Below are 26,196 nucleotides of genomic sequence, written 5' to 3' on the forward strand. Positions count from 1 at the left end.
CGGGGAAAGGGAAAGATCCTGTTCTGAAAATCCAGGTCTGTCCGGTCCACCAAGCCAGATTATTGCCTACGGGTGTGTTTGCTCAACTCATGGAACACTGCACCCAAGAAGGGACAGTGTGCTCTCCTTCGCCTGCATCACCTAGCAACACTAGTGCTGGAATTTCTCCACCCTTCTGACTTGCCTGGACTTTCTCTCTGGAATGACCTTCCCAGAGATCACCACTAAAAGACCCTCCATTCTCCGTACATCATCCACCGTGACAGATGGACTGAGATGGGAGAGGGTTCTCCCTCAAGGACTGAGACATGCGACCCCCACATGGAAAAGCTCCCCTCTTCTTCCCAAAAGGATTGAGAGTGAAATCCCCACCGTAGGGTGAGGAAAGGCATGCGTGGGGACCGGAGCAAGTTTTGCAAGCGACCACTGGACTGAGAAGACAATGGTTCCTGCCTACGACATCTGCTGCTGACAACACCTGCTCCTGATGGACTACTGATGGACTCCTTGTACCCTTTATCAATAGACTATTTTGAAATGGGTCCCCTTCCCCCATTTCAAAAGCACTATAAAAAAGGGTTAGAGCTGACTGATACCTTTGAGATCTCCCCTGACGTGAAGACAACTGTTGCCATGATATTTTAGTGAAAAAGCCTCTGCTAGGATTTTTCCTGTCCTGAGGAGCTGAGAGCCTCAGGAAAGAAATGTAAACAATAACTATCTGCTGCTGTGGAATGCCACAGGTGCATCTTCCATTAGTCCATGTGGATTGTTTTAAATCAGTGACCAATCACAGCCACCTGTGCCAAGGCTGTGAGCAGTCACAGGATTTTTGTTATTCATTCCTATTCTATTCTTGTCTTTGTAGCCTTCTGATCTCTTCTCTCTGTTCTTTTAGTATAGTTGTAATGTAGTATTTTAGTATAATATATAACATAATAAATCAGCCTTCTGATGAAAATGGAGTCAAGCCTCGTGTCCTCACACAAGGGGTTCTTGCTGAAACAAGAATGAAGAATGAACTAGGCATTCTGGAGTGGCTGCCAACCACAATACCCTGGAACCCAGAGGCGGAAGAACACCGATGGAAAAGAATAAGACACCTTCTTAGTCAGTGGGAATGGCCTGAAAGGGGGGGAGTGGTGGGGCAGATTGGGTGGCCAGCTGATCCAGTTGACACCCCCTCTCTTGTGGCCATGGCAAGAGCTGGGTGGGATGACCCTGGCAGAAAGGTCTCCTAGGATTCCCACAGATCCAGGCTCTGACCGTGGCTCTGTTCCTCTCCCTTCCAGCCCTTCAAGCCCTGAGGAGAGATGACAGCCCTTCCCAGGCAAACATAGTAATTCAACAGATAGTCAGTGGGAGAGCTGCAGAACTGGCTCAGAAGAACCAGTGTTTGTAGAAGACCTGCAAATGCCATGGAAGATGAGACTGCCTTGAGACCAGAAGAGACCAGCTGGAGCTCCAGGCACCGCTGATGATTGGCACAGCTGAGCCTGTGGGAAACTTGCATGGCTTCAGCCCTCTCCCTGCTTATAGATAGCTCCCTCCCTCCAGCCCTCAGACTCTGCCCATCCCTTCTTTTTCCCTCCATTCTTCCTCCCTGTTCATGGCTCTTTCCCTCTAGTCCTCAGATCCAGCCCTTCCCCCTTTCCCCCTCCCAGCTCATTCCTTTGCTTCCCCTGCCATTACTAAACAGTTTGGCTCCTTCACTTTGCCTGCATCCCTGTGGAGCTGCAGCAGAACAAATCCGGGGCCCTGGGACACACAGGCCCCTGCTGCCGTTCTCTGCCACGCCGTGTTTTGTGCACAGACCCAGAGGAATGAGGGCAGCTCAGGCTGGCACGGTCCCTGTGCTGAAGGTGCAGTTCCACAACCCTGTGCAGGTACAGATCCTGCTGAGCACACGGAAGGCCAGCAGTGGCACAAGGAGCCTGTGTGTCAGGAGCCAAGTCGTGTCTAAGGCCCTGCCACATTTGATCCGCTGTTGTGCATGTCAGCAAGATAATGAAGAACAGACAGTGAAGGAAACCTTATGGTTGAACTGGTGGGAATGTGACCCTTGAGAGAAACAATGGATTGGTCAGTTGATGGGAAGTTAACCTGTGAAGGAGGAACAGCACACAGTGGAGCTGTGGTTGGCATGGAGGTGGTATCAGAAGCCATTGCGGCCTCATCTGATGCACTGGCCAAGCGTGAGATGACGTCCTAAGTGGAAAAACTGCAGAGGAGGAAATGTCAGGCCTGGTTCTGGTGTGGAGGGATGAAAAGGCCAAAATGCACGCCCTGTTGATGCAGGGGATGCCCTGAAGGTGGGTGGCCTGCCTGCCCCTCCCACTGCAGCACCACGCTGAGATCCCCTGAGAGCTGCCCAGTGCTCCTTGCTCCTCTCTGCTGACACGTGAGCCTTTGTCTGGTTTTGGGGTGGCCCTGGCTGTGTGAGGGGGGCTACGTGGGCACGAGACAGTCGGTCCTGTCCCGCTGGGTCCCAGCAGTGCCTGGCAGCTGTCCTGCATCCACGTCAGGATGCTGGCCAAGAGCGGTCCTGGAAGCTGAGGCACAGGTCAGGGCCCATGGTGTTCCCTCAGGATACAGCAGTCCTGAGGGGTCTCCCTCATTCAAAGAAATCTGCAGACAAATGCATTGTCCACCAAAAGCCCTTTTATTGAGCTGACGGGAGGGCAGGGGTCTGCACCCCACCAAAATGCTTCTCTGCCATGTATAAATTTCAGTGGGTTGATGTAGGAATTGTATCAAAAATACCATCCATCTTTACCCTGCTGAGGTGATTGCATAGGCAGGGGGTTAGAAATACATTCTGTCAGATTCCTGTACTTGAAGCTGATGTGCAGGCGCTGGCCAGAGCGGTCTCCATGCCCTAAAGCAGCAATTCTTCCTCATGCCTTCCCTGCCCAAGGCTCATTCCCTACTTGCCCTTCCTTCTTCTGGTAGAATGTGTCTAAAGCTTTCTTCAAGTCCCTCTCCTGTCAAGTTAGACCTGCCAGGTTTTTCTTATGCTAACTGCTGCTAAGTACTTACCTGTGTCTGTGCTAAGTACTTGTTTGCTTATGTGAATTGCTTGTGCTTGTGTCAAACAAAGGCCTTGTTTCATCCTCCCCTTCTCTTTATCCTGATGCAAATTCTTTTGCAAGATTCCCTCCACAGTCCACAGGACATATGTACTGTTATGCTGCTCTTTTAATTTTCTACCACATCCATAGGATCATGATGGTTAAGAGGAGGGTTCATTTCTTTTTTTTAAATTAGAACTGGTTTGCTGAGGAAGGTAAAACTCGGAGGAGCTGTTGGTGATTGCAGATTTGTCCATCACAAGAAGACATCTGACTCATGATGTTCTCTTTATTTCTCTATTTTGGTGATGATTTTGGTAACTTCTTTGATACAAATCTGAGTGTCCATAAGGCTCTGTGAGATGCCTTTTTGACTTCTGCCACTAGCCATTCTATATTAGGCTGGTACAGCATTTGTTTTGGAACATCAATGTTCCTTCCAGTTCGGAATTTTGGGTGCTTCATGATACACATCGTACGCATTCTGCATAATCTCAAGAGAAGTTATTGTGTGGTGCAACTCAAGTAACATCCATTTTTGTTTATGAATTACAAATAAGACGTTATTATCATTAGCACTTTTATTTGAATAATCTGTTGTAATAGTTGTGCAAGCAGATCTCACCCAGGCACATCCCCTTCCCACATAACATACCTGTGACTGTGCATGGGTTACTGGGCTCATTTCACAAATACAAGGGCTGCCCTCAGTGTGCAGACACCGATCCTCTCTGTCAAGCCCTGCATTTTTGCACACAAAATTCAGTGCATCCCTTGGCACACATGCTTTGATACTGAGAGTTTGCCAGTTTCCAGTTTTCTTGTTGAAAATGACCCACACATTATGCTGAATGGGACTGAGAGTTACATATGTTCTTATAGCTCCAAGGGCCAAAATTGGAATTGCACAGTATTTTGTTGCATTCTTAATGGTTGATGTAAAAGACTGCAGGGTTCTGTTCATTCTATGTGAAACTGACCAATTGCCACCAAGTGTGGAAGTCTTTTTCAAATTCCTTTTTGGTTTCATTTTTAGGCATGACTTAGTTAATTCTCATGGCAATTTCCCCAGCTCTCCTTTTTTTAAGTTTTCCTGAGATTACAGACCGTAGCCACAGCTGAGCTTGTCTACACTGAAATGCTAAAGAAATGTTACCCTGTAGTTTTCCCATAAAGCCAACGACTGCTGGAAACAATCCTGCTGTGTATTGTTGGCCAGGGTGGTTAATAGGTTAGCTGCCAGGCTGTGGGTTTGCGCAAGTGTTAGCAGGGCTGATCTGAGAGGATTTTGTGTCTGTCCAATATAAAAACTCACAGTGCTTCATTTATTAAGACTTCTTGATCAATAGAATTTCATATTCCCAGTTCAGACCCAAACCATCCCCTTAAGCCTTTTTTAGACCTATGATTTGGTGAATGGGAATGTATCCATGTTTTCCAGACTTTTAGGCTTTGCTGTATGAATGGGTAGTATTGCTGTTTAATTTTGGATCTTTTAGCCTCTATCTTTACATCCAGCTTTTTCAGAGAGTACTGTGGATCTAAAAGCAACAATTGTTCATTTGTTTTTTTTACCACAGAGTGAAAGACTATATTATTTCACATATGGGTCCCGTGCTATGCCATTGTTTGCTAATGTAAAGCTGTTTGTTTTAATTTTAAACGCCTATTGTGTGACCCGTTCTGTTTCACTCCTTGTCGAGTACCCAAGGCATGGTAACTGGTTTCTTCAGATACATTGCCTGCCTTTAGGCAAGCGTTTCAGAAACCTTACACTGGCCCCTGGTAGTGTTACACAGGACACTTACTTTACTAAAGTTCCCAGTACAAATGGCTGAGTATTCTGAGTACCTCAGCCCATAAGAGGATGTAGTTGTGCTGTCAGGATTCCATGCATATCTGGGTTGCCATCACACGGTCATGACATTGGGCATGATATACCCTAACAGGATGATTGTGCTCCCAGCTTCCCCTCCAACTTAACTGGTTACTGTTTCTGATGGCCTGGAATATGCCAAGAATGAAATTCAATTCTCAAAAGCAAATCCTCTGTGAGACCTGTTCCACGTACTAAGCATACCAGCAGGATGGTTTATTATTCTAGTGGCACAAGAGCTGCCTGCTGGAAACAATATGTGTTGGGTCGCATTCCTGGCAGGCTCAATTCCTGTATCTCTGTGTGATGATGGTCCTCCCACCCCACCTGTGCCCCACAGAAGAAGGGAACTATCTTGTGCTGGGTTATAGTCTCCCCTTTTAATTTGCATAGCACAAAAATCCTGATAGGAATCACATGAGAATGGATTCACATGCTGCTTGTTAGAAAGGTCACGGATGCACATGGTCACTGCAGTAATATCATCTAAAAGAGGTTTGTGAGTTTCAAATTTACATGCCATAGAGGTCCTGCTTTCAGGTGGGACAAGAAAGGCCAGCATGGAGTCAGGTTTTCCTCAATCTTCAACTGCTCGGTCATTAATCCTTAATATGGCGTAAAGTGTTTTTACATTATTAATCCCTTTTAGCCAATTAGGTCCTGAATAGTATTGAGTGCTCCATCTACCAGGATCTCACAGGCCAAGGAGATCATGATGGTAGTGACAGTCACCTACTGTGGCTTGGATTCTAATCAGAAATATCGGGAAGATGATGATGGTGTGAAGCGCATCTTGGTTTCTTCTGTTCTTTCTGAGGTCCAGTTGTGGACTCCACTTGCCTTTTGCAGAAATCTTTTAATTCTGGAATAGTATAGCCAAGAGGTTAACGCTTAAAGCCTTAAAGGCTGTATAAGTGATTAAAAGTACTAATTAGAGTCCTTTCCATTTTGGGATAAGAGGCTTTCCCCCCGGGGATTTGATGTATACCTGGTCCCCAGGCTGGATTTGTGGAGAGGAGCATCCTCTTGCTCCTCTGCTCAGAATGTGTTGATTTATTTGCTGCAGCTGTTGTGTCAGTTGCACAGCATGGTTCTGCAGATACCCCTCCCCAACTTGTACAGTATCTTCCCCTTGATAGTTATGCTTATATGGTCTTCTGTACAGTATTTCCAAGGGATTCAGATTTTCTTTTGTTCTTAGTCTCCTGGAATCCGTAATAAAGCCAAAAGTAGGGCCTGGGGCCAAGGTATGTTGGCCCCTTGTCCAGTTTTGACTATTTGTTGTTTTAGCAGATAATTAATCTTTTCCTCTTGGCTGCTGGCCTGGGGCCAATACAGCATGTGTAGGTGCCAGTTGATTTGGAGATTATTGCAAAGTTGCTGTGCAATATTTGCTAGGAAACGTGGCCCTCGATCGGAGGAGATGTCTAAAGGCAATCTGAACCAGGGCATTATGTTGTTTAACAAAATCTTGACAACTTCTTTGGCTTTATTTGTTTGGGTTGGGAATGCCTTAGGTCCTGCTGAGAAGGTATCAGTGAAAGGTAAAAGGTATTTATAGCCCCCTTTTCTTGGCAATTCAGAAAAGTCAACTTGCCAGTACTGTCCAGGATATTGTCCCTTGTCTACTGTGCCAAGGTCAACTCTAGTTCGTGGATTGGTTCTGAGACATTATTTCACACCCTTGGCTTACCTGCTTTCCACTAGAGTACAGGTTGCATCTTACACTTGTCCTCATCAAATAATTATGTAAGGCATCCCCTTCCCACTGTATACAATTATGTTCATCTGTAATTAATTTTCACAATGCTCTTTCAGGTATAACTGTCTATCCCTGAGGAGTTGCAAAAAGAATATGTTTCCGTTCTGCTCATAAATTCCTTGCTAATTCTAGATCTTCCTGATTATACAACATACATCATTGTCATATTCTTCCTTATCTTTTGGGAATTAGTGCCTGAACCTCAGCATGGCTTTGTTCTGCTGCTCTTTTTGCAACCTGTTACCCCTTCTGGGGTCTGTTTCTCCTTTCTGATGTCCTTTGCAGTGCATAACTGCAACCACTTGAGGTACTAGTACTGCCTCCAACAATTTTAAGATTTCTTCTGAATGCTTAATTTGCTTTCCTTGAGCTGTCAATACTCCTTTTTCTTTCCAAACTGCTTCATGGCACGCATTACTCTGAAGGCATTCTTGGAATCTGTTCATATATTGATCCTTTTTCCTCAGGCTGGTCAGAAGGTACAGGTTCAAGTGATTATCTCTGCCTTCTGAGCTGACTTGCTCTGTGCTAATTGTATATCCTGATTTTCACTGATCTGCTCTTACAAAGCCACTCCCATCTGTGTACTGAGATTCTGCTCCTGGATTTGGGCTTTCTTTAAGATCTGGGCAGCTGGAATAAAGTGACTTCATGGTTTTGATACAGCCATGCTACAAAGGTTCCTTGTCTGTCTGGTGAGTGACCACGAATGCTGCTGGATTAACTAGAGAAGAGATTAGTTTGGTTAATACCACATTGTTCCACCAAAATTGCCTGATGTTTAAGCAATCTGGAAGGTGAAAGCCAATACACACCCTTTTGCTCAAGAAGTGCTGCTACTGAATGTGAGATAAATACAATTATTTGTTGACCTAGAGTGAATTCTCAGGCTTCTTGGATGTTTGAAACAAGAGCAGCAACTGCTCACACTCAGGCTGTCCCCTACTCACTTCATCCAGTTGTTTTGAGAGTAGGCTATTGCTCTCTTCTATGGGCCAATTGTTTGAGCCACTACAAGGACTACAATCTCTACGCCCCCTACACAACAAACAAGGGATCAGAGGGTTACAAGGAGCATAGGGCATCAGTCACTTTGCTTTCCCTGCCACTCCCGTCATCAGAAAATGGAAATGCAGGTAGAGCTACTGCACTTGGTTCCTGTCAGACTGTAAGTCTCATTCGTGTCAGAGTCACTCTGGCCTTTCTCACCATCTACTTCTTCCTTGTCCCTCACCTGCCAAGCCCCTCAGGGTGACAATGGAAATGCAGTTCCACATATTCACACTCTTTCATACAACACAAAAGGGTACTTAGGGGCTTTCCCACAAACTAGAAAATTGTCTGAGCGCTTAAGGTGCTCCGAGCATCCAAAAGATATCATCCTATTGCTGGGAAAAATTCCCAGCTAGGCTGCCAGGGACCTATGTCCTCCAGAACCTCCTGAGAGTATTTTAAGTTCTCTAGACAATCAATTTCAATTTCCAATCTGCAAGACCATTGTCCTGGTTCGGGGCTTGTTTGGGACATAACCCCCAAAGGGGCTTCTCTACAAAAGCAGCTCCAATTGCCCCTCCCCCCTCCAACCGGTTTGGGAGAAAATATCTCCTTGAAGAAAAAGTGGAAAGAAACCTGTTTATTAAACAATAGAACCCAAACAATATTAAACAATAAAACTTCTCACTACTCCAAAAAAAAAAAAAAAGGCAAACTCAGAACAGTCCCCTCCCCGGGTTGCAGCTCGGCTCACTCAGTCTCTGATCAGTCCCTGCGGTGCTGGAAACGCCGCGGCCCAGGCCCGGCCAGGGGGCCACAGGTGGAGCTGCCGGTGCTCTTCTGGGTGTTCAGTGCAGAGCAGGCTTGAACAGGTCCAAGAAAAAGGAAAAATCACAGTCCAGGGAACTTCTTTGCCTCAGCTAGCTAAAATTAACTAAAAGCAAAAAAAAAAAAAAAAAAAAAAAAAAAAAAGGGAAAAAAGGAGCTCTGTCCGGCTGTCTGTCCATCCGCAGACAACACAGTCCAGGAGCAGGAATGTGGAGGAGTGAGAGCAGTCTGAAAACAAACTGCGCGCTTCTTCCCTCCCCTCTTCACTGTCTGGAAGAGAGTCTTACAGGAGTAAAACTTATTATTCAGTATAAACAGAACAAGACGACTGGGGATAAAAGCATCATATAGTCAACCCAGGACAACCATACGCTGTTTCCCTCTGAGACTGTGTCTCCACTTCTTGCATTCTTAGCGATGAACCTTGGAACGCACACTCAATTTTCTGACTACTTCTACTCCAATTAATAGCATTCCATCCCCAAAGGAAAAAGGTAACAGTGTTGAGCACATTCCCTTCCTTATCTTCACATAAACAAAGAATAAACGATGTTGCATTGACAGATTTAACACATGGACACACACATGATATTATACCAGACTTAATAAATTCTCTAAACCAGCTCCCAATCCAAATTCCAGCCACATTTAATCAATGCCAGTTAGCATACCACTCCTGAACTCTGGGAGTCTAACCCACCAAGGGGACGCTCACCCCTGACCCGGGACCGTGTAGGTGGGACTCCCTGTGCCACCTGTGCAAGGCACCCATCAGACTTGAACCCACATGGTGTGAGTGAGCTGTGTAGGCGGGGGCCTCTGTGTATGACAAACGAGTGAGTATTGCTTTATACCACAGGTAACAAAGGAACAGAGAGAACAAATGCGAGCGGTTAGTGATAAAGAGTTTTTCCATATGACATACTTCACATCCTTGTCTGTCCCAGCATGGATCCAGGGTCTGTGGAGGCACCAGTTTCTTGCCTGTGGAATGTTCTTCCTCCCCCAAGAGGAAAGAGGCAGCTGGAGGAAGAGCTTGCCAGGCTGCTCTCGATCCTTTAGCAGAAGCCCTGGGTGAGTGGAGAAGTCCCAGCCAAGCGCAAATGTGCCAAGGGAACAGCCGTGCACAGGAAGGCTCGGTGGGAAGGATGATCCAGGAACCATGGGCCTGGCAGCCTGAGCTTGCTCCCGGGAAAGGCCTTGGAGCAGATCCTCGTGAGGGCCATCCCACAGCACGTGCAGGGAACCAGGGGGTCTGCTGGAGGCTGGGAAAGCTCTGCGGAGGGACAGGGACAGCTGGGGGTGCTGGTGGGGTGTTGAGGGCTCCTGTGTGGGTGTTTGGAGGGGTTGGTGTTGGGGGGCAGGTTGGGAAAGGAGTTGTCTGGAAGGTGAGAGGTCTTGGCCGGAATTGGGAGTCAGTTTGAAGGCAGCATCTGTGGTTTGGTGCAACGCTGGTTATGGAGGGCAGAAAGGACAGCTGTGACTATTTCTGTTCATGGTCCTGATTCTCCTGCAGGGGAGAAGAGGGGAGAGCTGTACTTTATTGGCCAGTTAGATATCTCTACCAGGGGGACGATTGGCCCTTTTGCCATCTATTCATTTCATTGGGCTACTTTTGTAACACTGAGTGGACTTTCATTCTTTTAGAGCTTCTATTCCTTAAGTGAATGAGGATATTATCATCCATTCATTGAAAATCATTTGAAAGCAAAGAATGGCCTTCTGTTTCCCTCTGTGTAGTGTTATGTTTGTAAAGTGACTCCCAATGCATGACATTAAGGCACATGAGATGCTGCTTTGAGATGGGAAGCCAATTTCCAACTCTCATGTTCTCATGCAATTGATTGAGGGAGTTTGCAACTTTTTGTAATTACTTGAGTTGAGAAATGGAAAGTAAAGCTTTCCTGAACTGAGGAGTCTTTAATGCCAGATTTTTCCATGTTGTCATGGTAAAGATGCTTTTGTGCTGAAGGAAATTACTTCAATAAGAAAATAATTTCAGCATGTAGTAAGAGCTTCTGACAGCAAGTGTTGCAGCAGTGCTCCAGGTGCTGCTGCCAACAGCCCCTGCAGGGAGGAGCACAGCTCCCAGTGCACGTGGGCTTTGGCTCCCTGTGGCACACAAGCCCCCCGGGGCACAGGTCTCTGGGGCAGGAGAGGGGCAGCAGCGCTGCCAGGGCTCGGGGGGTGGCAGCTCTGCTTGGGCGCGGACTCTGCCACACCTGCTGATGGCAGCGCTGCCTGGGCCCCAGGGTTCAGAGCAGCATTGGTGCCCTGGCCCACACGTTCCTTGTGCCTGGCACAGCCGCGGCTTTAGGATGGCCAGCAGCCAGGACGTGTCCCAAGGAGGCCGTGCCAGCTTCCGTGGAAGGCCCCGTGCCCTTGCCAGCGCGGCTGCCTCGGCAGCCCTGGGGGCTCCTTCTGCTGCCCTGAGCCCGCAGAGCAGGGCAGCGTTTGCTGATGGGCTGAGCCCTTCCTAAAGATCCTGTCGGGCTGCCTTAGACACTTGGGGCCAGGGATTCCTGCCAACCGGGGCCACTTTGGGTGGGCTGGGGGCGGCCCCAGGGCAGGTGGCAGTGTGTGCAAGGGCCCTTTGTGACACACTGCAGCACGGTCACCGTGGCATGGAATGGAGGAGTGTGTCCTTTGTGACACGTGGTGACAAAGGAGCTGGTGGTGACAAGAACACTCCACAGCGCTCGGAGCAGGCGACTGGACAGGACGGAACAGAGCGGTGCTGTGAGGAGCCCCCACACAGTGCACTCGTTCCTGTCTGACCTGGAGCTGTTCTGAGGTGTTGTTCCTGCAGCTGACCTCGAGGTCAGAGCAGAGGACCTGGTGACCTGTGGCCTTCCGAGGCTTCTGTTTGGCAGTGCCCTCGAGGGCAGAGCGCGGGACTTAGTGCCCCGGAGCTTTTCCAAGGCATCTGTCCTGCAACTAGCTCCAGTCACTGACATGGAGCAGAGACCCCCGAGAGTACCCAAGCTGCCCTGGGTGGAGGAGGAGGAAGAAGGCCCTGGAGCTGACCCAGGACAGGAGACAGAAGAGGTGGTGCCGTTCCATCCACCACAGGAGGGTGAGTGGCAGAGCTGGGCCGTAGGACTGGAGACTGCAGCCAGCTTGGCCCCATCCCATCCCGTCCTATCCCATCCCATCCCATCCCATCCCATCCCATCCCATCCCATCCCATCCCATCCCATCCCATCCCATCCCATCCCATCCCATCCCCTGAGGCCATGCCCATGGACAGGATGGAAGAGGGCCCAGGCAGACACCCCGCAGTGGCCGTGCTCCATCCCCCTGGGGCATCCCGGGGCTGTCCCTGCCTGGGGAGCGCAGGGCTGGGCTGTGTTCTCCGGCCTCTCCCGCAGCCCCTCAGCTCTGGCTGTGCTCGCTCTTTGCCAGATGCAGCCGTAGAGCGCACACAAGAGCAGCAATCCAGCCGTGGCCGCTTCCGCAGAACAGCGCAGGTACCTGCAGCCATGCCTACCTGGGCTGGGCCTGCTGTCCCTGCTCGGCCAAGCACCGTGTGTGGAGCACTCCATGGAACATCCCTGGTTCTTGCCCTTCTCCTACAGCTCGTTTGCGAATTCATTAAGAGTGTTCGGCAGGAAGAGGCCAGGGCCATGGGCACTGGGCTCCGAGCTCACTCAGAGGTCCTCAGACAGGAGACCAGTGCCACCCTGCTGCATTTGCTTGTGGAGAATGGTGTTTCCAGGCTAGATCAAGTAAGCAGCCTGTGGCCAGGCTTCCATTCCCCCATGAGTCACATGGCGACCCAAGCCATGTCAGCTGGTCCCTGTGAGCCTTTGAGGCCATGGCATTGCGGTGGGAATGGAAGCACTTCTCTGGGTGCACTGGGGACATTGCTCCCTCTGGCATCTCTCCAAGTCTTGCCGTGCCTTCTCCAGGTGCACTACCACGCTGAGATGTCTCCCAGCTCTCTGCCCTCTCATAGGTCCTGCCTGGGACCTGTGCTGCTGCCTGGGCCCAGCCCTGTGCGGTTCCGGGCTCCTGCTGGCCGGGTGCCCTGTCACTGCCTTCTGCCTTTCAGGTCCTCGAGTGCCTGGACTTGAGGGAATGCAGAGACAGTGTTCTGGAGATCATGTCGAAGAACCTGCAGAGCAAATACAGGGAGAGGCGTCACTTGGCACTCCGAGGAGTCACAGTGGCGAGCAAGAATCCCTTGATGGTGAGAAGGGGGCAGTGGCTGAAGCCCTGCCGGCAGCGTGGGGCTGGAAAACGCTGTCACTTGGGCTTGGCTGAGCTTTGGGCCCTGGGGCAGCTGCTCCCAGCTCTCCTGCCTCCCATTTCAGCTGCCCGAGTGCTTCGGGACAGGCTTTGGCCTCTAGGCCCTGCTGCAACAGGGTGGCATTTCACAAACTTGTGTTACACACAGGCTGACAAAATGTGGAGCCTGACTGAAAGTCTTGTGGAGCTCCTGCAGGAAAAAGAGAGCGACATGATCAGGATGACCATTCTTCTACTCAGATATTTATTTCTGGATAATGGTGCCCCAATACCCAACTCCCTCGCCCTGCAGCTGGCTGAGGCGCTCCTGCCACTCTTTGACCGCGTAAGGCTCTGTGCCCACAGCCACGGCCACTGGTTGCTGCCCGGGCACTTGGTGCCCTGTGGAGATGCAGGCCTGTGCCCTGCTGGGCCCGAAGCAGCTGATGCTGAGCTCTTTTGTTCTTGCTTTCCTACAGGATGATAGCCAGGTGCAGCTGAGCTCCATGACTCTATTTCAAGAGATGCTGGAGTTATTAACGGAAGATGGAAAAAAGGCCCTGAAGTCACACGTGCTCCAGAGCCTGCTGCCACTCTCCTTCCACTGCCATGATGAGAATCAGATTGTTGCTGAGGTGAGGACTTGTGGCCGGCTGCTGTCTCCCTGGGAGGGGGCTGGGCTGCCTCCTGTCCTGGCGCCTTGCAGGCTGCAGCCTCCCCCAGGCTGTGGCTTTGGGATGCTCCGGTGCCCTGGGCTGTGGGGCCATCTCCACGTCTCTGCTGCTCTCCAGGCTTCCCGGGAAACACTGCATTCTTCAGCCAGATTCCTGAAGAGGAGGGATATTGAACAAATGCTACAGGTGGATCAGACATGGAGGTTTGGCGAGGCCCTGGTAAGGACGACCGAGAATCCCCAGCCTCAGCCTGGAGAAGGCCCCTGAGCGCGGTGCTCAGTGTGCGGGGCTGGCAGCTGTGCCCCTGCCCGCTGCTGCACCCAGAGGCGGCACGGGCTCTTCTCCAGGCTGCTGTGGGCCGGAGCCGGGTGCCCATGGAGCCCCGGCGCGGCGGGGCTGCGGGGCGGCCCCGCGGCTCCCCGGGCAGCAGCCGGCCCTCTGCCCCCTGCGGAGCCCGGCGCCAGCGGCTGCTGGCCGCGCCTCAGGGCTGTGCGGGCAGGGGAGGCCGGGGCTGGGCGCAGGGAGCGCCCGCCACAGGGGCTGAGCCCGCGCCAAGCCTTCCCTGCTGCCGCTCTCTGCAGCTGGCGGAGTACACGAGCCGAGCGGCCGAGCAGCTGCGCCGGGCCCTGCGCTACCTGGAGAGCCCCCAGGAGCCCCTGCGAGAAGCGGCCATCAGGTTCATGGGTGAGCCCCGAGGCCGGGCTCCCTCCCCGGCCCGCCGCAGCTCGGCCCCAGCCCCGCCCGCTGCCCCGGCAGCGCCATCCGGGCCCGGCGCCGTGGAGCCCCGCCTGGCCCGGGCGCTGCTGCCGCCCTCTGGCAGCCGTGCCCTTGGGCGGCAGCGTGCGGCAAGGGCCCGGGCTGAGCCCTGCCGGGCCAGCAGGGCGTGTGGCCGCAGCGCTGGCAGCGCCGCTGGCAGGGAGCTGTGCCGCTGCCGCCGTGACAGGCTCTGTGTTCACAGGGATGGCCGGGCGGCACCTCAGGGGGAAGATGGAAGAGCTCCAGGTCATCTGTGATGTTGAGTGAGGGCAGTGGGCTGACAACTTGAGCTGGCCATGGGAGATCTGCAGGGTCTGCCCCATCTGCAGAGGTCTCTGGTGCCTGTGCGGATGAGGGGTGGTGTGGGCAGAGCACACTGAGATTTCAAGGGCACATGGGGTTTCGTGGCCAGCAGCTTTGGCCTGATCCCTCCTGGACATGGAAATTGCCGCCCGGGATGACCTTCGCAGGGGGCTCTCCTCCGCTCCCCACAGATGCAGGATCTGACCTTGGTTCTGTTGCTCTCTCTTGCAGCCCTTGAAGAAATGGCATTTGACAGCAATCCCGCCATCAGAAACCTTGCAATTGAAACTGGGTTCGTTCTCCAGGCCATACAGAGAGCTCCCTCCTTCACATGGCGTAAAGTGCAAGATCAATTCCTCAGTGCATGGAAGAAACGGCCTAGTCTCTGCCGCAGAGCCTTGCTGTGCTGCTGGAGCTCTGTGGAGGGCTGATTTGGAAGGCTCTGTCTGCTGGGGCCATTTGAGAAGGATTTTCTTTTTCTTCAAGATTTTTGTTTTCTTTTTCTTTTTTTTTTTTGTTTTTGTTCAATGTGGCATTCACAATCTCTGAACAGAGAGGGACATAATTTTCTCTCACAGGATTTTTTTTGGAGAAGCAGAGAAGAAGAGAAAAGAATTTTTGTCTCTACTTGCTGCTCCAGTTGTTTTTGGACATATGGAATAGTTTAGGAAGATTTTTTTACCTGAAGTGATTTTTCAGTTGGATCCTGATGAGGTTTTTTTTTTCCTTGGCAGTTGGGAAAAAGCTGTGTCCTGACTGTCTGGAGACAGTCACGGGTTTTTCTTTAGTCTCTTTTAGTATCTCTTTAATATAGTCTAGTATAATGTAATGTAGTTTAGTTTTAATAAAGCAATTGTTCAGTCTTCTGAAACAATGGAGTCAAATACCAATCATTTGCCGCGTTGGGGGCTCCCTGCATTCGATAAGTGGTGACTTCTGACGTTGGCTGAAGAACCAGGAGCTGGATGGATCCAATTGGGTTTGCAGGTGAGGCTGAACACGAAAAGGTTTGCTGAACACTGACGGAGAGTGTCCGGTGTTCCTTTGGTGAGTCACGAGATGGGAGATGCCACTTAGACCTTCTCTTGGACCCTGCGGGACCCTGCACAGCCTGTTGTGGCCGGTCACTTTGGCTTCCTGGAGAAGGTACTGTTAACCCTTCTCCTCCTGACAATAGCATTGCCCTCCACGAGAAATGGAGTGACGGTTGGGAAGAGATGCCTTCAGAAATGGAAGTTCAATTTTCTCCATTAGAGGAGGACACTATTGGAGTGTGGAGGTTTCTGCCTCTGCACTACAGAATTCCTGTGTTGGAGGAAGATGTCTATGAGTTTTTCAGATGGGCAAAAGCTCATGGGTTTTCGTGGATTTGCAGTTCTTGCTGGATTCCAGGGCTTGGCAACCCCTGGATCTTGACTTTTGGAGGAACACATGCGGGCTGAGGAAATTTCTCGGGAGTTCCCGCTCAGTGCATCACTTTCCTCCATTGGGAGGAAGAGAACCTCATTGAAGAAGCGCCTTACCCCAGGCTGGTGGCCATCAGGCCCCTCGCCACAGCTGGACCAAATTGTCCAGGGACAGTCTCCACTGGTTTTCCCCACCTGCATGGGGCGGGGGGAGCAGCTTTGCGCATGGCTCAGAAACAGCTTTTTTCTGTCTCCCTGGAGCATGCACAGGAAGGACCAAAGCCTTCAGCAGCTGCGCTTTATGGGTCAACAATTATTTTGACTGGAGCAGCGGTCATCCCTTCTTCATCACTTTCACCAGAGCTGGAGGGACTTTTGCCATCTCCATCCCCTCCTTTTTCCCTCAGAGTGGCGTGTGGATCTGCCCCGCCGCTGGATTCCCCCGCCTCTGTGCCCCAGGAGGGTGCAAAGCCGCCCCCGCCCCCGACAAGAGAGTGGACGGCTCCGCGACGGCAGCCGGCAGCCCTGTGCTGGAGAGCACATCCAGTCCCCCTGCATCGCGGCCAGCAATTGATTTCATGACCTGGGAGCCTGCAGTGCCGGCAGGAACACCCGCCGCAGGCCCCGCTGATTCCGCCGCCTCCGCCACTCCCGGCACTGCTCCCCGCTGTTGCCCTCGGGTTGCCAGCAACGCTCCGGCAGCGGCGAAGGCTCTGCCAGCGCCGCCCTCCCTGAACCAGGAAAATCTGCAGTGGCGATTCCTCGCGCCTGTGTCCGCTGCACTGGCGGCGGCTGCCGCTCTCTCCGAACACCACGCTGCAGGGGAAAAACCCCTGCAACCGGTGGACGCTGCAACCTGCACTCCATGATCTGCCCCTTCAGCGGCTGCTCTCTGACCCCCACCGCGTTCAAGCGGAGGCGCTGCTCCGCAGCTGTTTGTCCGTGCCTCCAGACTGACAACTCTGGCACTCAGTGCTTTTCTGGGAACAGCATTTTTCTCTGACCAGTACTTGCTTGGTCAGGGGGTACCCTGATCTGTGGGGTGCCCACCGGGGCTCAGGGCGCCTCACCCCTCCGGCAGGAGGGGCCATTTCTGAGAAAGCTGCCAGCTCGTACTGGAGTTCCAGCACGTGTGCCACAGCAGAGCTCAGTGGTGGATTCGCTTCATTCAAGGCACGATAGTCCACAGTCAATCTCCGTTCTCTGTCAGACTTTTGTACAGGCCAGATGGGACTATTGAAGGGTGAGTTGGTTTTGCTGACCACCTCTTGGCTCTCCGGTTCACGGATCATTTTGTGCATGGGGATCACAGCATCTCGATTGGTTCAATACTCCCGGCAGTGCACCATCGAGGTGGCAATTGGTACTTGTTGCTCTTCCACCTTCAGGAGTCCTTCTGCAGATGGGTTTTCTGATATCCAGGCAAGGTGTTCAACTGCTTAATGTTCTCAGCCTCTACAGCAGCTATTCCAAAAGCCCACCTGCGTCCCTTTGGGTCTTTGTGATAGCCCTTCCGGAGGAAGTCTATGCCCAGAATACACGGGGCCTCTGGGCCGGTCACAATAGGATGTTTCTGCCACTCCTTCCCAGTCAGGCTCACCTCATCTTCCAACAGGATCACCTGCTGTGATCCCCCCCCGTCACCCCAGCAGTGGAAACGGGTTCTGCCCCCACATGGCCTGATGGGATTAGAGTACACCGTGCACCAGTGCTGACAAAAGCCTCTTATTTCTATGGCTCTGGTGTGCTAGGGATCCACACAGCCCAAAAGCCTGCTGTGTTCTGAGTAATTTCTAAAGGGCAGATAGAGATAATTATGGGACCAAACCTGAGATAAATGTTAGGGGAAAGAAAGAAAGAACACTTGAGGGGTAAAATCTCAGGTTATCTGCCTTCCCACCACCTCGTCCCTTGCCCCAGCAGGGGAGCTTTGCCCTCCCTGTCCCCAGCCAGCCCAGCCTGGGCACCTCAGGGCTGTCCCCAGCCTCCTGCTGAGGCCCGGCCTCGAGGGCTTCTGCTGCAGGCCTGGCAGACGCTGTGGGGAAGCGCCAGAGCAGCCGGCTGTCAGGAACAAGGCGGCTGCCTGGGGGCTGCTCATGGCCTCTGACACCCAATTCCTCAGGGCTTCCCAGTGCTCCAGCCCCTCAGGAGCCTTCTGTTGTTCTGCCAATTGACAGAGGCGATTTAAAGGACACCTCACGGGAAATCATGTTCTTATTTTACTGTGAATATTAAGGAACCACAGTGAAAGATGATACATTCAATAAAAATGTGCACTTGGTTTTAGTGAGAAGCAAAAACAAGCAAGGCAGTGCACCTCAATCAGTACTGTAAGAGAGAAAGGAGAGTGATTTAGAAAGATGCATCATCAATTGCCTGAATTGTTTATCATCTTGTAGATCCTCAGTTGCTGGGGGGCCCTGTTTTGCACCAAGGACCTGGAGAACCATTCCCAGCAATTGGGAAAATCCTAGGTGGTCCATCCACCCATAAATGAGGTCTCCAAATTTGCTCTGAAAGTGGGTCAAGCTTTTATAGGCCAAAAAGAGCAAGTCCAAGTGACTTGATTATATTTTTAGCCCAGAAACACCTGAAGCTGATGGCACACTCACAACCAGCAGGGGACACAGCTCGGCCAAAGGCCAGACCTCTGCTGTGAGGGTTTCCCCTAAACTGCCCTTCAAACAAACCTCCATTCATGTCTGTTGCGAAAATTTCTTAAAACGATGCATTTCTGCCACATAATTACACAGGGTTATGTGACAGTTTCTAAAGCAGCTGGTTTGGAGTCAAACAGCCAGAATTAAGAGTCCTTGTCATCTATTTGTAGCTACATCACACTTAGGGGGATTTGAAGGAGTTTGGAATGAGTTAGAGACTGGACCTCTGAGTTTTTTAGATGATGCCATTTCTTTTTCTTATCTTTGACACAGACAGGAAGGGTGAGTTTGGATCACATCTCCACTGTATGGCCCACAAGGCCACAAGACTTCTTGTTACAAGACCTTTTAAGCTTTACTTGATCAATAAAACACTGCCAACAAGGATATGTATGTTTTGGACCCAATCCTTCAACATTTCGTCTTACGGATTCATGCTACATTGTAAGCTTCCTTAGCCAATCATGTTATGGCACACAAACCTACAGCACTGCATTCTCCACTTCTTGTTTACCTTTGTAAATACTTTTATTTTTTCTACATCTTAAAGTCTATAACTTTAAACTTTCCTCCACTGAGCTTCATGTGTCACTGCTATGAACTCTAAATCTACATTCTTGCTTCCAGCACCTAAATTTGGAAGCCTTTTCCAAGGTCTCAGATCAAATCCTCTGTTAAATTCTAAGCTTTGCTTACAAGACCAAAGGTCTGAGAATTCCCTACATTTCGGGTTCCAACAGCACTGATGCAGTGAGTTACAGAGTGCCCAGGACCTGTCTTGTAAGTCAACTCCGTCAGGAACAAGGCGGCTGCCAGGGGGCTGCTCATGGCCTCTGACACCCAATTGCTCAGGGCTTCCCAGTGCCCCAGCCCCTCAGGCTCTCCCCCAGCCCGGCCAAGCTGCCCGGCAGCAGCGCCGCAGCCCCACAGGAGCTCCAGAGGAGCCCCAGCCAGAGGCACCTGGGAGCCCTCAGCAATGCAGCCAGCAGCACACGGCCAGGAGGACAGGGATGGCGCTTCCTGCCTGCCACAGGCCTTGTGGCCATCTCCAGGCACCGCTCCCGCAGGGATCCCCGCAGCTCCGGCCCTGCCCACCCGCTCTGGCGGCAGCACAAAGGCTTCAGCAGAACCACCACAGGCCAAGGGGCTTCTGGCCATTGTCCCTGCAGCACTGCACGCCTGGGCAGCTGGCTGAGTGCAAGCACCATTTTCCCCCTTCAGGGACCCCTCAGCTTGCTCTGCTGCTGAGCACAAGCATCTTTTTCACCGTTTCCTCTCTCTTGCCCTGCAGATCCTGGGCAGCAAAGAAAAGCTCCTGGGAGTCTGTGAATTATAACACATTCTATATTTACAGAAATTCAAAAGAGGAAAAAAAAAGAAAAAAGAAAAATCTTAAAAGATAAAGGAAAATTCCCACTGGCTAGGGTTGCCCCCACCAAGTGTGCCTTGCCCATCAGTTCTCCTCAGAGCTCCGACAATGCAGCCAGCCGAGCCCTGACAGACGAGGCCGACTCTTCCATGCCCTGCGCAGCTGATCTTGCAGCCTCTGGAAGATGGAATAGTGCCCACGCTGAATTGCCCGGAGGACATGCAGTGTTTGGAGTGCCAGCTCTGACACGGCACTGCTCATATCCTCCGTCAGGAGTTCAAGGGCTGCATGAGAGAGGAACAGAGCCACAGTCGGATCCCGGATCTGCACGGAGACGAGGAGAGCCCCCTGCCAGGGCCATCCCAGCTGGCTCTTGCCATGGCCAGGAGGGAGCAGGGACCAAGGGGATCAGCCCAAAGCTGCTGGCCAGGAATGCCCCACATGGCCCTGAAACCTCTGTGCGTTCAGCCCACGGGAGCAGAGCCCTCCACATCCGGGGCAGGGCTTGCAGGTCTTCACCCGCCAACTCCTGCTGTCAGCCCGCTGCCATCACTCACCGCTGCAGATCATCAGGAGCTCTCCTGGCTGCCCCCTCAGGTGCCGCCCGGCCATCCCTGTGAACACAGAGCCTGTCAGGGCGGCAGCGGCACAGCTCCCTGCCAGCGGCGCTGCCAGCGCTGCGGCCACACGCCCTGCTGGCCCGGCAGGGCTCAGCCCGGGCCCTTGCTGCACGCTGCCGCCCAAGGGCACGGCTGCCAGAGGGCGGCAGCAGCGCCCGGGCCAGGCGGAGCTCCACGGCGCCGGGCCCGGATGGCGCTGCCGGGGCAGCGGGCGGGGCTGGGGCCGAGCTGCGGCGGGCCGGGGAGGGAGCCCGGCCTCAGGGCTCACCCATGAACCTGATGGCCGCCTCTCGCAGGGGCTCCTGGGGGCTCTCCAGGTAGCGCAGGGCCCGGCGCAGCTGCTCGGCCGCTCGGCTCGTGTCCTCTGCCAGCTGCAGAGAGCGGCAGCAGGGAAGGCTTGGCGCGGGCTCAGCCCCTGTGGCGGGCGCTCCCTGCGCCCAGCCCCGGCCTCCCCTGCCCGCACAGCCCTGAGGCGCGGCCAGCAGCCGCTGGCGCCGGGCTCCGCAGGGGGCAGAGGGCCGGCCCCGCAGCGCCGCCGGTTCTTAAGGCTGTTCTTACCAACACCTCGGCAAACGCCAACAGCTTCTCTGCCTCCACCAGCTCTTTGAGATCCCTCCTCTTCAGGAACCCGGCCGCACAATGCAGCGTTTCCCGAGAAGCCTGGAGAGCAGCAGAGACCCAGAGATAGCCCCACAGCCCAGGGCACAGGACTCACATCCCTGTGCCACAGCCTGGAGGAGGCTGCAGCTCGGGATGTGAGCAGGGCAGCCGGCAGCCCAGCCCCCTGCCAGGGGGACACCAGCAGCCCACGAGTCATCACCTCGGCCACACGCTGATTCTCATCGTGGCAGTGGAAGAAGAGTGCAGGAAGGCTCTGGCACACCACTGACTTAAGAGGCTTTTTTCCCTCCTCTGCTACCAAATCCATCACCTTGAAGAAGAGGTCGAGGGAGAGCAGCTGCACATGGCTGTTGTCCTGAATGAAAGAAAAAAACTCAGAGCCATCTACTCCAGGCCCACCTGAAGAGTACAAAAATCCACAGTGCACAAAGTTTCAGGGCAGCACCCAGTGCCCGAGGCTGGGGATACAAATCCTTACGTGGTCGAAGAGCAGCAGGAGAGCCTCAGCCAGCTTCGGGGCAGTGGTGCTGGATACCAGCATGTCTTTGCTCTTGAGCAAATTAGTGAACACAGAGAGCGTCATGCCCACCAGCTCTCCGTCTGCATCACCCAGCAGCTCCAGAAGGCTTGGAGACAGAGTGCCCATTCTCCTGGCCTGTGTGGAACACAAGGCTGTGCTGGGAAGCCATGGATGGCTGCAGCGCCAGCACCACCCTGACACTGCAACCCCACCCTGCTGCTGCAGGGCCCACAGGCCAAAGGCCTGCCCCAAAGCAGTGGGGCAGGTGAGGCAGGAGAGCTGGGAGCAGCTGCCTCAGCTGCCTCAGCCCTGCCAGCCCATGGGGCTGCTTTCCCCAGCGCAGCTTCAGCCGCTGCCCCTTCTCACCATCGAGGGATCCTTGCTGAGCACCACGAGGCCTCTGAGCGCCAGGCGACGCCTCTCCCTGCACTCGTTCCTCAGGTGCCTTGACATGATCTCCAGGATGCTGTCAGCACATTCCCTCAAGTCCAGGCACTCGAGGACCTGAAAGGCACAGGGCAGTGACAGGGCACCCGGCCAGCAGCAGCCCAGAACCGCACAGGGCTGGGCCCAGGCAGCAGCACAGGGCACGGGCACCGTCCCAGGCAGCTGCGGCTACGAGAGGGCAGAGAGCTGGGAGGCAGCTCAGCCAGGCAGCGCTGGCCTTCAGGCTCACCTCCACAAGGAACGCCAGCCCGGGCAGATCCCAGTGTGGCTCCTCCCTGCTGAGCAGCCCAAGCAGGCGGAGAGCAATCCCAGAACACAAGGAGAGAGAGACACGGCGCATCTCTCTGGAAGGGGAAAAAAGACACCAAGAGCCTGAGGTGGGGGGACCAAACCTTGCCCAGGACTGACTCACAGAGGTCTGGTCTTTGCCCAGCATCCCTGGAGAGGATGTGAGCGCTGTGGGAGGTGGCCCCTTCTGGGCACCCTCCTCTCCCAGCCTTTTCCAGTCTCCTTGGCCGTCCCTTGGTGACAAGGCCCTCTGGCCCATGACCACAGGGACTGTGTGGGGCACCCGGGCACAGGGCACAAATGCTGAGGGCAGTGTGGAGGAGAAGGGGGTCTCACCTGGCCAGCAGACCCACGGCATAGTGCTGGGTGTGAGCACACAGCAGCGTGTCCCAGCCACACTTACGCTCCATAGCCATCACCTCCTGGTCACACTCCAGTCGACAGAGCAGAGCCTTCATGGCCTGCACTGCAAACCTGTGTGCAGAGCAAAGCCCAGGTCACACTGGGAGCACTGGCACTGGCCACACGGGCAGGGGAAGGGCAGGAGGACTGGGACCTGCTGGGCCTGCTGGGAAGGCGGTGTTCCTCCTGGCATGCTCTCCAGAAGTTTTCAACTTCCTCTGGTGGCATCTGCTTCTGTGTGGTGATGACAACATGGAAGAGCAGAGCCACAAACAGGCGGGAGGAATGAAGGATCATGGCCTCATGGCATTTAGGCACAATGACCCAGATCACCAGAGTTGCCTGCAGAAGAAGCAGCCCAAGACAGCGCTCAGTGCCCTGGTGTCCATGGGGCAGGGCCCAGGGGCAGATGCAGGGGGAGCAGTGGGCCTAGTGCCCCCTGAGTCTGCCCCTAGCCCAAGTTTCATCCCAGCGACTGAGGCAGGGAGAGGATGGAGAGCTGCTGGAGAGGCAACCAGGTGGCAAGCAAAGGCCAGTTCCAGAAACTCACAGCCAGGGCAAAAACGTCCTTGTTGTCCCCATCGGAGGTGCATGTGCTGTGCACAGGCCAATCCTCCATCACACAGAGCAGTGTTGCCAGCACCTTCTCCATTGTTGGTCGTGATGAGCCTATGGCTCTCCACATCATTGCAGCAGCTCTGTGGGATCAGGGCTCTGTGTCAGGGGAATCTCAGTCACAGTACCATGCCCTGTGCAGCTGTGGGGGCACAGGTGACAGAGCCGCGGCGCCCTGAGGGGCAGGGAGGGAGCATTGGCAGCAGGCTGGGCAAAGAGAGGGGCCTGAGGGTCCTGGAGCTCTCTACCTGTCTGGCAGAGCCCATTGGACAGGCTGTGATGGGCCATGGGCCCTAAAGGCTGGTGAGCCCTGAGCTCTCAAGGCACGTGGGCCCCGTACCTGTCACACGTTGGGGCACAGTGCAGGAGGGTCAGCGCCACGTCTGCAGGGTGTTCCTCAGCCAGCCTCACAATGTCACTGTGCAGCCTGGCATCCACAGTGACGTGGGACATGAGATTCTGGTGGATGTTCTTCACCATGGCTGGCACCTGGAGGAGGCATGGGGAAGACCTGGAGCGCTGTCTATGGGAGCAACTTCCCCAGTTTCCCCCCAAGAAGTGCCTCCTTTCCCGTCACAATCTACTGGCCTCAAAGGCTGAGGGGGCCCAGTGACCGAGGCTTGAGGGGACACACGGCCCTGGGAGGCCTCCAGTCCTAGCCCCAGGCTGCTTACCTGCTGCTGATAAGGAACAGCACTGTCCTGGAAAAAATCCACAGTGGAAGCACAAATCTCAGGGGGAGTGGGCATGGCTCCAGTATTTTTCAAGGCCTCAATCTCTTCATTGTCAGTGTTTTTTATGACTCCATCCTCAGTCACTGATGTGGGAAGAGCCTGTGGCCAGGTTTCAGTCCCTGAGGTGTCCAAGTCTTGCGAGAGCCCAGCTGAATCTGGGCTGACATCAGGCTCTGCTTGGAGCTGGGTCAGCCCCGAGTCAGGCTCAGCTGGGCCCTCAGCTGCTGCGGTGTTGGTCTTTCTACGCCGAATGTGCAGGAATTTTCGGAACATCTGCCAAAGAATAAAGGACAGGGAAGCCAGGAATGCTCCAAGTGTAGTGCTTGGCTGAGCAGGGACAGCAGGCCCAGCCCAGGTGGGCATGGCTGCAGGTACCTGCGCTGTTCTGCGGAAGTGGCCATGGCTGGATTGCTGCTCTTGTGTGCGCTCCACGGCTGCATCTGGCAAAGAGCGAGCGCAGCCAGAGCTGAGGGGCTGCGGGAGAGGCCGGAGAACACAGCCCAGCCCTGCGCTCCCCAGGCAGGGACAGCCCCGGGATGCCCCAGGGGGATGGAGCACGGCCACTGCGGGGTGTCTGCCTGGGCCCTCTTGCGTCCTGTCCATGGGCATGTCCCCAGGGGATGGGATGGGATGGGACGGGATGGGATGGGATGGGATGCCATGGGATGGGATGGGATGGAATGGGATGGGATGGGATGGGATGGGATCGGATGGGATGGGATGCCATGGGATGCCATGGGATGCCATGGGATGCCATGGGACGGGATGGGGCCAGGCTGGCTGCAGGCTCCAGTCCTATGGCCCAGCTCTGCCACTCACCGTCCTGCAGTGTCTGGATCTGCTCTGGCTCTTCAAGTTGCTCTCCTGAAGCAGCTCCAGGGCCTTTCTTATTTTTCCCCCGGAAGCATTTGAACAGGCTGAAAAATCTGCCTGCCATTCCACCTTCCAGCCTTGAAGGCACCTTCTAGAGAGATGCCTCAGGATATTGCCAAGTCAGCAATTTCAGTTGTGCCTTGAAGATTTCTGAGACAGAGAGGTCTCAGGATAGCTGCAGGACAGCAAGTCCTGCACTCTAGTCTTGGGCGCTCCTGCCACAATGACAGGAGATTCCTGGTAAATTACTCAGGTCAGCAAGTCCCACAGTCTGGCCTCGAGGTCAGCTGCAGGAACAACACCTCAGAACAGCTCCGGGTCAGACAGGAACGAGTGCGCTGTGCGGGGGCTTCTCACAGCACCGCTCTGTCCCGTCCTGTCCCGTCGCCTGCTCCGAGCGCTGTGGAGTGTTCTTGTCACCACCAGCTCCTATGTCACCACGTGTCACAAAGGACACACTCCTCCATTCCATGCCACGGTGACCGTGCTGCAGCGTGTCACAAAGGAACCTTGCACACACTGCCACCTGCCCTGGGGCCCTGCCCAGCCCACCCAAAGTGGCCCCGGTTGGAAGGAATCCCTGGCCCCAAGTGTCTAAGGCAGCCCGACAGGATCTTTAGGAAGGGCTCAGCCCATCAGCAAACGCTGCCCTGCTCTGCGGGCTCAGGGCAGCAGAAGGAGCCCCCAGGGCTGCCGAGGCAGCCGCGCTGGCAAGGGCACGGGGCCTTCCACGGAAGCTGGCACGGCCTCCTTGGGACACGTCCCGGCTGCTGGCCATCCTAAACCCGCGGCTGTGCCAGGCACAAGGAACGTGTGGGCCAGGGCACCAATGCTGCTCTGAGCCCTGGGGCCTGGGCAGCGCTGCCATCAGCAGGTGTGGCAGAGTGCCCACCCAAGCACACCTGCCACCCCCCAAGCCCTGGCAGCGCTGCTGCCCCTCTCCTGCCCCAGAGACCTGTGCCCCGGGGGACTTCTGTGCCACAGGGAGCCAAAGCCCACGTGCACTGGGGGCTGTGCTCCTCCCTGCAGGGGCTGTTGGCAGGAGCACCTGGAGCACTGCTGCACCACTTGGTGTCTGTGAGAAGGCAGAGGCTGTTAGTCAGTCCTGAAATGATTTGCTCATGGAAGGGATTGGCAGTAGCACCACA

General features: G+C 54.0%; 1 protein-coding gene across 1 annotated transcript in view; it reads left to right on the forward strand.

Moving 5' to 3' along the window:
* Nucleotides 1–26,196, forward strand: part of LOC135284527 (zinc finger protein OZF-like) — a 145,567-nt gene that overhangs the window by 13,923 nt on the left and 105,448 nt on the right. The gene's annotated exons all lie outside the window — the stretch shown is intronic.

Source organism: Passer domesticus, chromosome 21 (genome assembly GCF_036417665.1).
Source record: "Passer domesticus isolate bPasDom1 chromosome 21, bPasDom1.hap1, whole genome shotgun sequence".
NCBI lineage: Eukaryota > Metazoa > Chordata > Aves > Passeriformes > Passeridae > Passer > Passer domesticus.